We start from the raw sequence: 19,145 nt of genomic DNA, 5'->3' as shown, positions 1-19,145 counted from the left end.
TCAAGAAAAGTTTTTATCCAATTATGTCTATCTCCTCAAAAGTTATTTCTGCCAACACTACTGACAATAAAAAATGGATGATAATGACTTTAATAACGGAATCTTTCGACTTTATTAAAGTTTGCCTACTTATTCAAAAAACATAATGCAAGTGACATACAAAAGGACGGTCCTTCAAGAAATTATTGTCCTTTCAATTACCGTTCAAGACTCTTCAATACAGTTCGGAAGATTTCAAGTCCGGAACTCAAGTTCACATATAAATACAAATCAAGATTGTAGACTTGGGTAAGAGTTTTTTAGCGGGAGAAAAACTTTTTCAAAAAAGTTTAGATTTCCTTGTAATTGAAATTTTCTTTTATCAATATACTTTGTCATTCAAAAATTTTCCTTCATTTGGTTCTGATATTTCAAGCCAAAAAATCAATTTTTTGATCGTTACATAACATAGGCAGCCATCTTTTTTGACCTTTTCACTCATAGATGAGACCCATTTTTCTCTCTAACGGTTAAAAAATTGTTTCTCATATTTAACACCAAATAGGCTCTTTATCATATTTTGTATAAAAAAATGTTATTTTCAATAATATTATTCTTCAAATTCAGAATAAGTGTTTGATTACCCTTTCATTTCTACCACTCTCGTGACCTGGACCTATTATACTGGTGAAGAATTAGTTGAATAGATTCTTGATGGTATGAAAGATATATCAAATCCTCAATTTTCTTGAAAAAATGGTTGTTTGTCATGCTGCTTATGTTTTCAGAGGATTATCTGCTAATGATTTTATGGCAAATTTAACTCATGATTTCACCGGACAATTTAAAAATTGGTAGGACAACTATCTTAACTATGAAGATCGTCTTAAGATAGCTTCAACGGTTAATGATCAAATGCAAAATGATAGTTTTAACACTTTTGTTTACGCGATGTTAAATCATTTCAGTGGTATTCTTGATCTTCTCCAAGATAGATCATTCGAAATTGTTATGAATCTTGGATGTCCAAAACCCCTTTATTTTCGTTGGTATAAAGATATATTCTTAACCAGAGTTCTCACTAGAGAAAGTCGTGATCTATCATTCGTCCTTAACTTTTTGTTGAAAGAGTAAGGAATTCTATCAAACTCAAACATGACGATACTATTCCACATGCTCTTCTAATTAATGGTGAGATCATCATTTTTGTCAATAGGAAAGGATTAAAATTATGTAATGATCTGAAGCTTAAAGCCAAATTGAAAACTGAAAGAAATGGAAGTTGTAAAGAATTAGGATCTTTCTGTGAACTATATGGTTTTGAACATATTGATCCTCCATCTTCAAAAATGAAAAAGACAAATTTTCCTTCTTTTATTAGGAAAAGATCTTTTCAAAAACAGAATCCTTTCAAAATTATTCTTCTAAATTTTCAAAAAGAAAGTTTTCAAAGAAACAAGTTTCCAAAACTTCTGATGTTGCTTGTTGGAAATGTAAGTAAATAGGTCATTATTCCAACATTTTAGTGGTATTCTTGATCTTCTTCAAGATTGATCATTCAAAATTTTTATGAATCTTAGATGTCCAAAACCCCTTTATTTTCATTGGTATAAAGATATATTATTAACCAGAGTTCTCACTAGAGAAATTCGTGATCAATCTTTCTTCCTATACTTTTTGCTAAAGAGTAAGGAATTTTATAAAACTCAAACATGATGATACTATTCATATGCTCTTCTAATTGGGAAATACATGAAAATGACATAAACAAAGAGACCATTTTTCCAAAATGACCTTTGACTAATTTATCATATAAAATACCGAAAACACCCCTCCTTTTGAATATTGCATAACAAGCCACTATAATATAGAAATCTTCCATTTTAATCCTTAAAATTAAATATTACTTGAATTTTGATAGATTTATTGTTTACAGATTATTTAATTTGTTTGATTTATTTGATTTTTGTTCGCTCAAAGTAGCACCCCCCTAATTGGTATCAGAGCCATAGAGATCATGGAAATTAAAATAAGAAAAATAAATAATAATTGACATTTAGAAGAAGAAAGAGAAAGTTATATATTTTTAAAACATATTCATAATAAATTAAAAATAATGACATTAACAATAATTAAAGAACTACTCAAAGAAATAAAAGAATAAATATTACAAAAATTAATAATAGGAACAATAAAAGATATGTACATATATAGTATAAGAAAATGAAGAAATTAATTTATATTATAAAGAGAAATATGAGTGCAAGTAATAATACAGATTTGAAATTGAATAGATTACTTATAAAAATAGAAAATAATAAAAGAAAATTAATAAAATTAAAATGTGAAAGATTAAGATTTGAGAGTAAATATTTTAATATAGTAAAAGAAAAGTTAGTAAATACAGATATAGCTAATAGAAGATTTGGAATAATAATATATGAAAAAGAAGATAAAAGATGCAAATTAACTTATATGTTAGAAAGATTATTAGAAAAATTTAATATGTCAATAAGTGAATATATGGAAGAATTAAAGTGATTAATAAAAATGTTAATAAATGATGTACAAGATTTAAGAAATGAAGTAAAAGAAACAAGAAACGATATAAACATATTAAAAATTGAAGTTAGAGAAATAAAAGAAAATAATAAAAATAAAGATAAGAAAATAGACAAAAAATTAATAGAAAAAGAAATGACCTAAATAGGAAAGAAACATATTGAGAAAGAAAATATAGTAATAGAAACAGGAAGTATAAATGATGAATTTAGAAAGAATATACTACCTAAAATATTAGAAGAAGAAGAAGAAGAAGAAGAAGAATTTAGAAAAAAAATATTAGGAAAATTAAAAGAAGATAAAGATGAATGATGAATTAGATTTACTAATAAAAAATTTTGATCAATTAAGTTTAAGTGATATAAGTGAATATCAAATTTAATGAATATTGAAGGAGAACCTAATCCAATAAGAATTTCTAAACAAGAATTGTAAGAATCAGATGAAAGTTATGCACCTATATATAATAAACCATGTAGACAATTTTATGATAAAATAAGATATAGACAACCACCTTAAGGAAATAAATATAGAGACAGATTTGAATTAAATGATAAATATGATAAACCAATTAATCATGGAAGAACAAAATTAGATTTAAATTGCAAAATAGACACTAAAAAAACCTTATTAACCTAGGCAGATTCAATAATATTATTCTTTTTATATAATAAAGATGATACATGAAAAAGTACTGAAAGAAGAATAGATTTTTTAATAGCATCCTTTGAAGGAGATGTTAGAAATTTGTGAGAATGAATAAGTAATGATACAAAAACATTAATAAAAAGAAACATACAAACATAAATAATAAAATCAAATAGACAATGTATAAAAAAAATTATTAGAATATATTTCAGATGAATTTTTAGGAGAAAATTGGATGAGAAATGCTGAAGGAGAAGCAATAAGAGAAAAAGATAATGCTATAATTAAATTAATAAATTTAACAATATGTGTAAAATTAAAGAATATATTTGTGAATACAGAAATTATTATTATACTCAATTTTATAGTAATAAAAATCAAGAAGTATACCAAGACATGTACTATAATAAGTTACCAGGTTCATGAGAAATATATTTTAAAATAGAATTTGAAAAATACGTCAGAGATAATATTGGAATACCTAGAACTTTAGGTTCAAGAATAAAATTTTTATTTGAAAGACTTGCAAATATATGTCAACAAATACAATTATTGAAAAAATCAGAAAAATTAACTAGAATATATTATGAAGATATAGAAAACCCTATACAATGGAGACGTAATCTTGAAAGAAGGGTTAACAAAAGAAAATATAAAAATAAAAAGTTTAAAAAATTTAGAAATTTTAATAAAAAAATATATAAAACCTAAAAGATGATATTATAAAAGGAAAAATATTCCATATGGTCAATAGAAAAATAAAAATCAATACAAATGTTGGAATTGTAGAGAAATATGTCATATAAGCCCTGATTGTGATAAAAAAAAGTTAAAATATTACAAAAGGAATACTTGAAAATAAAAGATGAATTAAGTGAAATATCGGATATTGAACAATATTATAATCAAGAAGTATATATAAGTGAAACAAATGAATCAGAATTTGAATAAGGAAATAGAAGAAATAGAAAATAATAATATAAATATATAAGAATACGAAGGAATAGAACGTTATGGATTAAAAATTACTTTTGATCATAATAAATTTAAGAAAATGTAAAAATTATCTTTAGATTTAAAAATTGGAAAATAGGAAGTTTTAGATAGAATTTGAAAAAGAGAAAGGATAGCAATAAATGAATATCATAAAATTGAGAAAACTATAAATGTAAAAACAACATATGGAAATCATAAATTAAATCTATTAACAAAAAATACAGTTGAAGAACTATTAACAAAAGTCAATAAAAAACAAAGTGAAAAAAATCCAATATGTTTATCTGGTAGGGATACAAATAATGTTTAAATCATTATTCAGAGAATGAATAGACCCATCCTTAATTATAACCTTACATGATGGAAGAATAATAAATCTACAAGATAGTCATAATAGAAGGAAATCTGACATATCAAAAAATAATGTTTACATGCTACCCAAAAATTGTGTATCATTGAAAGATCGAAACTTTAATGAAGTTTTAGGATTACATTTTAAGTTACATAGAAATGATATCATGCAACTAAGTGATCAAATTATGACTATAAAATATAGAGTTTTATATACATTTATCAATTCTAATTATGGAAATATTTATTCCAATAAACCTTATATTGAAGTACATAAAGAATGTAAGGATATTAACAAAATAATAGAACCAAATAAACAAATAATATGGAAATATTTATTCCAATAAACCTTATATTGAAGTACATAAAGAATGTAAGGATATTAACAAAATAATAGAATCAAATAAACAAATAAGTTTAATTTCAGAAGAATATGAATTAAGCATAACAAAAAAAACCCCTGAAATAATAGAATTAAATGAAGGAGAATGTTCTAATAGTATAACATTTAAGGATGAGAAATTAATTAAAAGGTCAAAAAGTCTTAGAATATCTAAAAATCAGTTAGAAGAATTTAGTAATATAAAATAAATAAAACTTTACAGAAATGCTGGAAATATGAAAATAGAAGGAAAATATTTTAATGGAAGGGAATATATAAATGTACCAAATATACTAATAGATACAAGAGCTACTGAATGTCATATAGTTTCAATCAGAAATAAAGGTCTAATAATTCATAAAATTGATCCATATAGATATGTAAATTTTGATGGACAAATACATATTTTGGAATTAGAAGTTAAAGTACCAACAAAAATAGGAGAAATAAATCTTTTAGTACCGTGTTATATAGAAAAAAGTATGGATATAAACCCTCATATACTTTTAGGAATGAATTTTCTTAATGGATTGGAAGATTATAGTGTAAAAAGAGAATGATTATATATAGTCCATAATGGACAAACTATATTGTGTAAAAAGAACTAAATGAATAATTGGATAAGTTTTCCATTGGTTGTATATATACAAATTACTATTATAGAAACAAATATAACAACTTGTGTTTTAATAGATACAAGGAGTGATATAACAATATTTAAATTTTTTTTTATAAAATCATGGAATAATAATAGTAACATAAAAATAAATGGAGTCACAAGAAAAAGTACTCAAATAATAAATAGTGCTGATAAAGTTAGTATAATTCTTGGAAGTAAACAAGTTACAATAAATAAAATATATAAATATGATAAATTAGAGTGTGATATATTATTAGGAAATGACTTTATACAATAATTTTAATATTATAAATAAAATAATTATATAATAATGCTACAAACACCTTGTGGACACTTATTAAAAATTTTAAGAGAATTTAAACCTTATAGAGTTCAGCCAATCCAGCGTGGTGATAAATGTGAGAAAAACCAATCATATTTAATGAAATAAAAAATAAAAAAATATTGTATAAAAAATTTTTTAAAAACAGGAATAGAAATAGTATAGAAAAAATTATTGAACAATTAGAAAAAATTTATGGAGAAAATCCATTATTATTTTGGAAACCACATCACCTTAAAGCCAAAATAGAATTGACAGAAAATGTTATAATAAGAGTCAGACCAATGATGTATACTTGAGAAGATACACAAGAATTCCAAAATCAGATAAAAAAAATTTTAGAACAGAAACTTATTGGACCAAGTAATAGACCTCATAGTAGTCCAGCCTTTATGGTTATGAAATATTATGAACAGGTTAGAGGAAAAGTTAGAATGGTTATAAATTATAAAGAATTAAATAAATATACAAAATTTGATGGATATTTTTTACCAAATAAAGAAGTTTTAATAAACATTGTAAAAGGAAAACAATATTATTTTAAATTTAATTGTAAATTAGGATTTTGACAAATAAAAATGGAAGAAGATAGTATACAATATACTGCATTTAGTACACCTCGAGGAAAATGTGAATGGTTAGTAATGTCATTTGGATTAAAAATACACAACAAATATATCAAAGAAAAATGGATAATATATTTAAAAAGTTTAATAAATTTCTAATTGTTTATATAAATGACATACAATATTCTAATAGTAAAGAAGAATATAGAAATCATTTATTACAATTCATAAATGAATGTAAAAAAAAAGAAGGAATTATACTTTCTTAAAAGAAATCTATAATAGAAAAATAAGAAATAGATTTTATTGGATTATCAATAGATAAAAGAGGAATAAAACTGCAAACTCATATATCTAAAAAGATATAAAACTTTCCAGATAAATTAGAATTCAAAGAACAAATACAAAAATTTCTAGGATGGTTAAATTATACAGAAGGATTTATTGAAAATATTTCTAAGAAAAGACATAAAATACAAATTTTATTTAGAAAAACAAATATTAAATGATGGAATAAAGAACATACAAAAATAGTTAAATCATTAAAAAAAGAATGTAAAAATTTACCAAAATTAAGATTACCAGATGAAAAAGATAATTTGATTGTTAACACTGATACCTCAGATTAAAATTGGGCAGCAATATTAAAAATAGATTTAAATGAGATTTGTAGATATTCAAATAGAACTTTTAATCAAGTAGAAATAAATTATACCATTCATGGGAAAGAATTACTAGCAATTATTAGAGAAATATAAAAAGTTCTCATTATTCTTATTATCCAAAAAATTTACTGTTGAAACTGATAATTCTCAAGTTGCATGATTAGTCAGGAATAAACTACCATCAGAACCTCAATGCAAAAGACTCCATAAATGGCAAGCTTATTTAGCATTTTGTAATTTTGATATAATTCATATTAAAGGAGTAAATAATTTTCTTAGCAGAAACATAGAATTTGCTGATGGATAAAACCAGGGTCATAGAATTATATCAATCTATCTCACATATACAAAAAATGACAGATTTTCTTAAAGAATTTGAAGACAAATACTGGAGTAACACAGATCTCAGATATGTTCAACTCAAATATAAAAATATTGTTGAATATCACTATTGAGTATCATAAAGAAGCCATAGAACTCAAAAATCAAGTTGATAATATTGTAGCACAACTAAAAGTTATACTGTCTGAGACAGATATACCAAAGAGCTCAGAAATGAGTTTTTCAAATCAATACCAAATAGGGACAGCTGGAAGTAGCAGTGGACCCAAACGTAACACCATACCAATTGATAAAAAAAGAGATTCAACACCAACTAAAAAAAGCGGTGATATATGGAGATAAAAAAGATTTCAAAACTATCAGCATCATAGACTAGGATGATACAACTCCTTTAGATCCAAAAGAAGAAGAGTATGTTAAAATAGTCAGAATTGCTTATAAAATAAAAATAAGTGATTCATATTTCATCTTCCCGAGAAATAATGTTTATCCCAGAATAACAGCCATGGAAGGAGGAGACCTTTCATTTATAAAGATTATGGTAGACTATGAATTTATGGATTTGATATATCCAGGAAAAGATTTGATTGAAATTTCGAAATTTGATGATATATTCATAAAAGAAGTATCAAGATTTGCCAAAGGACAAAGAATATATTTGAAATTTTATTCAATAAGTCCTAAATATGATGGAATTGTTTATTATCCAGTTGAACACATAATCTCAATTGGATATGTTGCAGCCAACTTCCAAATAGATGTGGTGAAGAATGATAGAAAAGTTTTAACAGTGACAAAGTCATGGATCAGACATAGAAGAGCATTTGGAATTAAAGCAATATACAATATTGCTAAAAAATTGTTTGATAAAAAATTCTCATACTTGTGTCAATATGAAAACTAGATGCTGGTATCAAATGGAGGACAGAGAAAATTAGAACTCTTAAAGGACTACATTATAAGATTTGAAATACATCAATTTTCAGGTTGTCCTATCACTATGAAAAAATCCTGACAGCTAAGGGAGTGCCCCAACTGCATGTGAAGACATAAAAGATATAAGGCAATAATAGAGAAAGATGCTCTTTGGATAAAAAATTGAAAAAGCATGTGGAGATATAGAAAAAGAGGATGATAATAGAAGCTCATTTAATAAAAATCAAATGCTGCATGTGAAAATGTAGGTCCAAGGAGGACAATAATAGAAAGGCAAGTGTGCCTTTGCTGATGTACTGAATGATATAATAGATCAATAATAGAGTCTCATATATTTGTATAAATAGAGGCATTGTAATAGGAAGATAGCATCTTGAAATCTCGAATTGTAATCAATAGCTACTCTTAAACCATCGTCAGCTTGAAAAACCAGTTTTTCTGAAAATCCGTGTATACCAAATAAAAATCTTATATAAATTTTAATAGAAATAAAATTTCAATATTTTGATATCAATACAAGTTTCAAATCTTTATTCTCATAGATTCTTGAAGGATCTAATAGAAAGTTTTTTTCTTATTTTAGCAAAAAGAGAGTTTTTTTTAATAGAAGTTTAGAATTTTATTCTTTAGAATTGATACAATGAGAGTAAAAAGTTGAAATAGTAAACATTCCGTGAAGGCAAGAGGTCGTTGAAGGAAGTAATTTACACATTCAGAGCTCAAATGTCACTTGGTTCTGAGAATAAAGATCCAAATCAAAACTAAGGTAAAACTATTGAATTTTTGCTAAACTTAGAATGATTTTTTTTAGATCTTAGAGAATCAAAGGGATTAAATGCATAATTTGATGATTATTTATATTAATGTCAGGATATACAATTGAAGGGTTGGATAATTTGTTAAAAAAAAATGTTAGAAGAAATAAAAAAAAATATTATTCTCAATTAAAAAGTATGAATGCGTCTTCTGAAGAGTATAATATACTTAATGAAAAATATGAACAGTATGTTACAGATTATTCCAATCTACTTGATCAAATAATGGATTTATATGCTAAAATTCAAAATAGAATAAATATAAGATAAAATAATTTAAAAACGATTATGATATATATTGCAATATAGAAAGAATCATTTCATTAAGGGTAATATATACTTTTCCATGAAAAGGAATAGTAATAGACAAAATAGAAAAAAAAAAAAAAAAAAACCCTTCTAAAAAAAAAAAAAAAAAAAAAAAAAAAAAAAAAAACCCTTCTAATTAATGGTGAGATTATCATTTTTGTCAATAAGAAAGGATTGACATTATGTGACGATTTCAAGCTGAAAGCCAAATTGAAAATTGAAAGAAATGGAAGTTGAAAAGAATTAGGATCTTTCTGTGAACTATATGGTTTTGAACTTATTGATCTTCCATCTTCAAAAATGAAAAAGAAAATTTTTCCTTCTTTTATTAGGAAAATATATTTTCAAAAACAGAAAATCCTCTCAAAATTATTCTTCTAAATTTTCAAAAAGAAAGTTTTCAAAGAAACAAGTTCCCAAAACTTCTAATATTGCCTGTTGGAAATGTAAGCAAATAGTCATTATTCCAACAAATTTCCTATGAAGGGAAAGATAAATAATCTTCAAATTAATAAAGATAATAAGTTAGAACTTCTTAATGTGATCAATTCCAGTTTAGATGATGAATCTGATTCTAATCTTGAACTAGTTTATCAACACCAAGAAGAATATGATGTTGAAACCAGTTCAAATTCCTTTTCTTCAAATCAAGGACAAGAAATTTTCGGTTGTAAAACTATCAATATTCTGACAAAAGAAGAAGAACTCATTCAAAAAATAGTTAAAAATTTTGAAGATCATCAAATAAAGAAAAAAATTTCTCAGCTTTTACATTCCACTTCAAAATCAGTTATTGAACCATTTAATGTGAAAAAAGTATTAAATCGGTTTAATAATGATTCTTCAAACATTTCTAAACCTTCTAGCTCCAAATTAAAAGCAAAATTTAATGAAATGCAATCTCAAATTTCAACTCTCGAGCGATAAATGAAAGAAGTTCGCATGGAAGTTGTATTATTTGTTTCACTTCCTTACGATTTCGATTTTCATAAGTCCATCATTCTTATCAAATCTTGACCAATTCAAATGAATAAAGAATTACTTGATCATTGTTTCAAGGAAATCAACGATTTACTAGAAAAGAAACTTATTCGCCCAAGTAAATAACCTTGTAGTTTAACTTTTTATGCCAATAATTCGACTAAAATTTAAACGAGGTGCTTCGCAACTCGTCGTTGATTATTATCCTCTCAGTAAAGCTCTTTAATGGATTCAATATCCATTACTTCAAAAGAAAGATCTGTTAAACAGATTAGTGAAGTTGTTATGTTCTCAAAATTTGATATGAAATTTGAGTTTTGGTATATTCAAATTAAAGAAGAAGATAAATACAAACTACTTTTAATGTTCCATTTAGACAATATGAGTGAAACGTCATGCCTCTTGGTCTAAAAAATGTTTATTTTGAAATTCAAAAAATTAAGAAAGATATTTTCAATCCTTATCAAAATTTTATTATAGTACTTTGATGATGTGTTAATTATTCTGAAAGTCTAGAACAACATTTCAAGCATCTCAATACATTTATTCACGTTATTTACAACAATTGATTAGCTCTATCAGCAAAAAAGGTTATTATTTGTCATTCACGTATAAGGTTCTCAGGACATCATATACATCTAGGAATACTTACACTAATTTAAAGAAGTCTTGGATTCGCTGATAAGTTTTCAGATGAAATTTAAGATAAAACTAGTTTGTAATGTCTTTTAGTATGTGTTAATTATGTTATCGACTTTGTAAAAAGCATAAGATTATTGTGCGCTCCACTTTTTCAAAGGCTACAAAAACATCATTTTTTCCTCAAAAATCAAAGCAAATTAATTTCTCAAAAATAAATATTCAAATGGTTTTGTCTTATGAAGAGAAACGAATGCGTTTATTAAAAGATGAAACATTCAAATCTCGATTCAATTATTTTGATTATAAGAACGCTTGGTTTAATGTCTTTTTCTTTAGGCCAGTTTTTCATTTATTGTTTATTCTTCTTAATCAAGCATATCCTTCAAACTTTCGAAAATGGTTTCAAACATGATTCGAATATTTTGGACTTGACGAGACTATTTTATTTGGTCTTACTCGTCAAGGGTTCGAACACTTTAAATCCAAGGCAAAACAATTTCTGAAGCTGCAACAAAATGTTTTGTTTCAATTTGCATTTAGTCTTGAAGAGAGAGAAGATCAGAGTCATGAACAGGAAAAGTTAAGACAATTTCTGTCGAGAGGAGATTCAAAATCAAATGGTGATCAAAACTTCATGAGACGAACTGCCATCCTAAGAATGTAAATTCATGGATTCAAGAACAATGAAATATTAGAGTTCCAAAAATACCCAAGAAAGAACAAGAAAAACATGCAGACTTTCTTACATAAAAATTAAGACTTTTGACCATGTTTAATCAATGCAAAGCACCAGAAAAATTAGCCTAAAAAGCAATGAAGACGATTGTTATGGGATTAGCTTATTGATCAAAAAACTCAAAATAGTTCGAAATGACTACAAGAACCTAGCTATTTGCATGAATACCAAAGATATAGGGTTTAAAATTTAAATAAAAAAAAAACTCTTTTCAATTATGTCTACCTCCTCAAACAATCAAAAATAGATGATAGTGAATTTAATAAAGGAATCTTTCAACTTTATTAAAGGTGGTCTAAATATTTAAAAAGCATAATGCAAGTGGCAGACAAAAAGGATAGTCCTTCAAGAAATTATTGTACTTTCAATTACTATTCAAGATTCTTCAATACAATTCAGAAGATTTCAAATTTGGAACTCAAGTTCAACTACAGATCAAGCGTTCAACTACAGATCAAGACTAAAGACTCCGACAAGAGTTTTTTAGCGGGAGAAAAAACTTTTCAAGAATGCTTAGATTTCCTTGTAATCTAAATTTTCTTTTATCAATCTACTTAGTAATTCAAAATTTTCTTTATTATATTTTGTATCAAAAATATTATTTTCAATAATATTATTCTTTAAATTCAGAATTAGCGTTTGATTACCCAAACTACTTATTTTATCTTATTTAATGTACTTTTTTTTTTCTCCTTTGAAGTAGAACATCGAGTGGAGATTGAAGGATAATAAGTTGGCTTCTATTTATATGGAGGCATTTTGTCGAAGGGAATCTAAAGCTTAAAGGATTGATTTCTTATTTATCATGAGGCATTTTTGATGAAAGGAATTTGATGTTTAAAGAGTTCTTATTTATTCAAAGCATTTTTGTTGAAGGTAATATGAAGCTTAAAGAGTTAACTTCTTATTTATTTCGGTGTATTTTTGTTGAAGGAAATCTGATGCTTAGAAGAGTTGGATTCTTATTTATTTTGAGGCATTTTGCCGAATGGAATCTTAAGCTTAAGTTAGTTGTACATAGCAAAGCTCCTTTTGTGCTCCAATTCAGTATGTCAGAGCGAAGTCTGAAGTTTGCCATTAAACTATTTCATTACTTCAAAACGTTCACTTAGAAGCATAGTGACCTAGGCCTTGCCACCTATGACCGAAGGGCTTTGTTATGACAAGTATCGTAAATGACTAGATAAATTGAAATAAGCCTGATAGGTTGTGTGAGATAGTAATAATAATCTTAGAAGTAGCTTTGGGCCATCCGATATATTCTCACGATTATTGCAGTCGTCAAATTTGGGTATCGAACAATGCACAACAGATGCAAGACTCATGAATAAGACACGTGAAGCATCTATTTGAAAGTGGATATTGTCGTCCCTTTGCACTTTATGGCCCAAAGGCCCCAAACTGAATAACTAATGAAAGCTTAAGATTCATGACATATGACTTGACAATTGTTATTCCAGATGTGGTATCCATAAAAGGTCAATTCTACTACTTTCATTTCTTTATCTTTCCTTTAAAACACTTTGAGATTATACTTCCATACCGTGCATTGGTGCAAGAACTTACAGTGAGAAAATTTAGGTACAAACTTTTATTCCTTATTTCTTCTTCTTTGAAAATGTCTCCCACAAAAAAACATGTACGTGAGGTAGTATTTAGCACCTAAAATACTAACAGTGAAGGAAGATATAATCCTCTATAGAGCGTCTTTAGTTTTTGTAATGTTATGAACCAACATTTCTACTCCTGGCCACCTTACTTTATGTAGAAGTTAGCAATAAACCTAACTTGTCTGAGGTTGAGGCAAAAGCTGTCAATCATCCTTCTAGGTAAGTAATATCCGTACGTTTTTTTCTAGTGCTATAGATTGGAAGAAGTATATGTTGGAATATTTCTAACATGGGCTTCACATTTGATTATTTACTTTACTGGTTACATGTATGGCTCATAATGATATTTGTGATTGGGCCAAATTTGTCAAGTGATCAATTGGGCCTTTTACACCTTACGGGTTATATTTAATATGATGTGGTAATTTTAAGTATGTGAGCCGAAAATACACTCTAATTAGAGTTCTAGTCGTAATGGGACGGCTCAATTATTTCCTATATAAAGGTTAGGTCCCATCTCCTCTCCATATTGTTTTATTAGCTTGTTCCATTGACGGCTAATACTTTGTGAGAAGTAAGGAGGGGAAGATCTAGCTGCTATTAGTTCATGTCAACTATGGCTCCCGCAGGTATGAATTCGATTTATTAATTAGTGATTCTTGATTCTTAACATGATTACAAATAAATTTCAACAGTTAGTACCAGAGCCTTCATGCTAATATTGGAATCCTTCATAAAATAATGTTTTGTTAAGCACTGTCCCCAAAAAGTCAATTTTACATTAATGTTTCATGAGGAGTTTTCGATGCATATATTTTCATGTATGCATGTATATATGGTTCATTGTATAACACATACGCAGATTTACGCTAATAATGTGTCATTGATTTTCTATTTCCTTCATGTAGTAGTGTAACCCACAGGCAGGAACAATGAATGCTTATAATGTCCCTCTCTCCCCTCTCATACATATATATACATGTATATGCATATATATGTACATACATACATACATACATATGTATATATATGTGTGTGTGTGTGAATCTGCTTAATTGATTAATAGTATAAACTTGTGTGTGATTTCGGCTCACAACGCCTTAGTATGAGCGCTCTCTGTATTGGCGGTGGTCAGCCTATGGTGGTTTTCTTCTGCTTTTAATTGTTGCATGTTTGCATTTTTATTTCTTATTGCGGTGAAAAATGGCTTTGGTTGGACAAACCCTCGTTGCGAAGTGGGATGCCCACCATCGATTGCAACGCGCATGGCTCGCTGCTGCATGTCTAGAGGTAGCACGAGGCGACACTTTTGCCCGTAATTTCGTCCTACTGCAGCGCTTGATTTGAACAATCAAAGAGTGCAACCATGCTACTGCTATATTGGTCGCCACCTCCTGGCGCCGACAGCCATGACCAAAAAAAAAAACTTGGATTTCTGTAAAAAAATTGGCCAAAGGGACGACGGGGGTTGTGTTGTAATTTGGGAAGCTAAAGGCATCTATCTGCAATTAAAAACTGGGGCCACATTGTAATTTTAAAAATGAGGACCTGCCATGCCATTTTTGAATATTGGAGGACTTAGTTTTAATTTTAAATTTAGGTTTAAGATGTGATTTTCAAAAGGGGCTTTTAATTTGAATTTTTAAAGTTTTGCTCCTAAAATTTTAATTTTTGACCCAATTAAAATTTTATTGAAAATTGACCGGTTAAAATTATGTCAAATAAATAAATAAATGATAATTTGATGGACGACTTTTATGTTAAAATGTTTGTGTATTTAAATGTCGCTATTATTTGTGCGCTTAAATTTCATTTTTCATATATATATTATTGAAATTTCGTTGTCAATATCGTCTGTCAATCATATATGAGTTTTGCCTTTCATCAATTGATGATTATGATTTGTTGCATAATTATTGTTCTGTGATTGAATTTTTCATGGGCTTTGAGACAAATTTTATTTTCCCGCTAAGAGAAATATTTTGAAATAAAAATAGGTGGTAGCTGCCAAAGTGGCACACTCATTGTTATTTATTTGGTTTTCTCTAAAACAAAAAAATAATAATTTTACGCAATAATTTTGATTTATTACATATAATATCTTGCCCAAAAGTGTTATTATATATGATATTTTTGGAATATGGTATAAGACGGTTAATGAGCTTATCTTCGTCTAAAAATTTCCTTCTACTCAAAGATGTTGATGTTTCGAAAATCAATGTAGTTTTGTTAACTACCTACACGATGTGTTTTAAGAATATCTTATAGCATATTATATTGTCTACCCAAAGGTGACTTTATAATGATGCATCTAGGCTCTTACCGTAATGAGATTCATATGCTTTTGATTTAATTACAAATTATCTAATTAATAGTCCATGTTAATTAGTTGGATATTTTATCATTCATTTGACTGCATGCATTATGTTTGGACGATATTGAGTATGATATTTTATGTTTCCACAGCTTATAATGCCTCGTCTCTTTTGAATCAATTATCTGCCATTAAAACCCTGACTGGAATTAATTATGTGAGATGGAAATGAGATGTAGATATAGCACTTGGACCATTGGGCTTGGATTTTGTAATGAAGAAAAAGCTTGAAAACCCCACAGATAAGAGCACTATTGAATATGTAGCCGAGTATGAAAAGTGGGAAAGTGCTAATAAGCTTTGATTGAAAATTATTAAGCGCTCCATATCTGATTTTATTATAAGTGCTATCCCCGATAATGAAAATGCCAAAGGTTTTATGGATGCCATATGAGAGAAATTTATTTAGTCTGATAAAGCTGAAACTGGAGATTTAATGGACAAATTAATGAATATGAGATATTATGGCACAAGTGGTGTTAGGGAGCATGTGATGAAGATGATAAATATATCATCTAAGCTAAAAGTTCTTAACATTTCCATTGCAGAGTTTTTCCTGGTCTATCATGTCTTAAGTAGCCTTCCTAACCAATTTAATTAGCTTAAGGTTGTTTACAATGCACAGTGGGATAAATGGGATTTGAATGACCTTATAATAGTACGTGCTCAAGAAGAGTACAGGATGCGCCGTGAGACTGTTGAAACTGTGCAATTAGCTTTTCAACCATCACAGAACAAGGGGCATTTCCATAACCATAAGCCTAAGTTTCGTAAGGGTAATAAGTCCCACCGAAATCAGCAGAATAAAAATGTTAGTGGTCTCAAAGGAGTTATAAAGAAAAATAATCAATGCAAGTTTTGTAAGAGGAAGGGTCATTTACAGAAACACTGGTTTAAGTTTAAGACCTGGTTGGAAAAGAAAAAGAGTTCTATAGGTATTCCCTTGGCCTTGGTTTGTTTTGAATCTTCTTTAGTAGACGTGCCTTTAAATTCTTGGTGGTTAGACTCCGGAACTAGTATTCATATTACAAATTCCTTGCAGGGGTTCACAAGCAAATAGATGCCAAGTGAGAATGAAGTGAGTTTGAGCATTGCAAATGGAGTTCAAGTGAAGGTTGAACTCATAGGAGTAGTGAAGTTGACTTTAGAGTCCGATTTTTCTCTTGTTTTGAAAAATATAGTTTTTGTACCACAAATGAGATGAAATTTAATTTCTATATCGAAACTTGATTCTTGTGGTTTTACATTTAATTTTGATAATGGAATGGTTGAGTCGTTTAATGATTCTTGTTTGATTGGGAATGTTATTTTATGTGATGATTTATATAAATTGTCTTTGACGTCTTTTGGTGAAGTCTCGTATATTACCTATGTATCAAAGAACTGGGCTTTAATCCTTGAATCGTCCTCTATGTTGTGGCATAAAATGATTACGTCACATTTCAAGGGATGGAATGGAAAAATTGGTAAAAGCTGAGATATTTTCCCTTATAGACTTCTCTGACTTTGACACTTGTGTGGATTGTATCAGAGGAAAATTAACTAAGTCTACAAGAAAATGTTCAACTAAGAGTAATGGTATTTAGGACTTGATACATACTGATATTAGTGGACTTTTGCCTTCCACCATATGTGGGAACAAATATTTCATAACCTTTATTGATGACTTCTCACGATATCGATATGTTTACCTAATTAATGATAAATCTCATGCACTTGAGAAATTCAAGATTTTTAAAATGGAAGTAGAGAAATAATGTGGAAAAAGTATAAAAGTTGTAAGGTCTGACTGTGGCGATGAGTACTATGGGAAATATGTTGATTCTAATCAAAATATGAGTGATTTTATAAAGTTTTACAAGAGTGTGCAATAGTATCTCAATACACCATGCCAGGGACACTTGAGCATAATAGTGTTTCTGAGAGACGTAATCGAACTCTAAAAGATATGGTCGGAAGTATGATGAGTATAACAAATTTGCCTGAATATTTGTGGAGTGAAGCATTGAAAACTGCTATGTATATTTTGAATAGAGTTCCAAGTAAAGCCGTTGCAAAGACATCTTTTGAATTGTGGACATGACGTAAGCTAAGTTTAGCTCATTTTAAAGTTTGGGGATGTCCAGATGAGGTTAGGATTTATAATCCATTTGAGAAGAAATTAGACTCGAAATCAACTACTGGTTATTTCATTGGGTACCCAAAGAGATCGAAAGGATATAAGTTTTACTGTCCAAATCATAGCACTAGAATTGTGGAGTCCATTACTGCTAAGTTTCTGGAGAATGATTTTGGAGATAGTTGGAGTTCTGAATTCAGAGAAATTTTTGTTGAACCAAATCAAGTTGTTGTTCCAGTTCCTGTTATATATGAAGGAGTTAGTTCTCAACCAGTTGAAATTGTTAATGAAGAACCAATGAACCAAGAGAAACTTCCAATCCTTCAAATAATGATTGAATTGGTTTCTGAGCCACAAATTAGGCGATCACAAAGAAAAGGAGATCTGCATTGTCCAGTGATTGCATTATATATTTATTGGAGAGTGATTTTAATATTGGGCATATTGTTGATCATGTAACTTATAATCAAGCATTGACGAGTCCTGAGGCAAATAAATGGATAAATGCTATGGAAGATTAAATGAATTCCATGGAAAAGAATAATGTTTGGGAACTTGTTGAACTTCCTCCAGATGCTAAAGCTATATATAACAAGTGGATCTTTAGAAGTAAATTGGATTCAAAAGGGAATGTTGAACGAAAGTAGGCAGGATTGATTGTAAAAGGTTTCACTCAGCGAGAAGTCATTGATTATGTTGAAACCTTCTCATCTGTCTAGTCCAAAGATTCTTTTCGAATTATTATAGCACTTGCTGCACACTATGATTTGGATCTCCATCAAATGGATGTTAAGACAATATTTTTTTAATGAAGATCTTTCTGAAAATGTTTACACACGACCTGAAGGTTTGTTGTGAATGGAAAAGAAATTCTGGTATGCAAGTTAAACAAATCCTTATATGGCCTTGATGACATTTTTCTTGCTAGCAGTAACTTAGGGTTGTTTCATGAAACAAAGAAAATGTTATTTGCTAATTTTGAGATGAAAGGTCTTGGAAAAGCCTCTTATGTGCTTGGCATTGAAATACATTGTGATAGGAATTGTGGCTTGTTCGGACTTTCTCAGAAAGTTTATATACGACGTGCTCTAAAAAGGTTTAATATGCAGAACTGTGCACCTGGTGATGTACCTATCATAAAAGGAAATAAGTTTAACAAAAGTCTGTGTC

Source organism: Olea europaea, chromosome 10 (genome assembly GCF_002742605.1).
Source record: "Olea europaea var. sylvestris chromosome 10, O_europaea_v1, whole genome shotgun sequence".
Lineage (NCBI taxonomy): Eukaryota > Viridiplantae > Streptophyta > Magnoliopsida > Lamiales > Oleaceae > Olea > Olea europaea.
Note: the sequence above shows the minus strand (reverse complement) of the source record.